This window comes from Oncorhynchus masou, chromosome 19 (genome assembly GCF_036934945.1).
Source record: "Oncorhynchus masou masou isolate Uvic2021 chromosome 19, UVic_Omas_1.1, whole genome shotgun sequence".
Classification (NCBI taxonomy): Eukaryota; Metazoa; Chordata; class Actinopteri; order Salmoniformes; family Salmonidae; genus Oncorhynchus; species Oncorhynchus masou.
This window is the reverse complement of record NC_088230.1, coordinates 36,456,604-36,457,422: the sequence shown is the minus strand read 5'-3', so window position 1 is coordinate 36,457,422 and position 819 is coordinate 36,456,604.

Here is an 819-nt window from a genome sequence, read left to right as displayed (position 1 = left end):
GTGGTCCTATGGACAGATACTCCAATCTCCGCTGTGGAGCTTTGCAGCTCCTTCAGGGTTATCTTTGGTCTCTTTGTTGCCTCTCTGGTTAATGCCCTGCTGGCCTGGTCCGTGAGTTTTGGTGGGCGGCCCTCTCTTCGCAGGTTTGTTGTGGTGCCATATTCTTTCAATTTTTTAATAATGGATTTAATGGTACTCCGTGGGATGTTCACAGTTTCTGATATTTTTTTATAACTCAACCCTGATCTGTACTTCTCCACAACGGTGTCCCTGACCTGTTTGAAGAGATCCTTGGTCTTCATGATGCCGCTTGCTTGGTGGTGCCCCTTGCTTAGTGGTGATGCAGACTCTGGGGCCTTTCAAAACAGGTGTATATATATACTGAAATCATGTGACAGATCATGTGACACTTAGATTGCACACAGGTGGACTATATTTAACTAACTATGTGACTTCTGAAGGTAATTGGTTGCACCAGTTCTTATTTAGGGGCTTCATAACAAACACTTTTCTGTTTTTTTGTTTGTTTTTGAAACAAGTCTTTTTTCTTTTTGTTTTAATTTCACTTCACCAATTTGGACTATTTTGTTTATGTCCATGACATGAAATCCAAATAAAAACCCATTTAAATTACAGGTTGTAATGCAACAAAGCAGGAAAAACACCAAGGGGATGAAATCTTTTGCATTGTAGTGCACTGCTTTCGACAAGAGACCTATGTGGGTCCTGGTCAACAGTAGTGTACTATATAGTGTTACGTTATGGGGGGGGGGGGTCAGTGTTGGGACATAAAACACACTATCCAGTATACACTTCCAC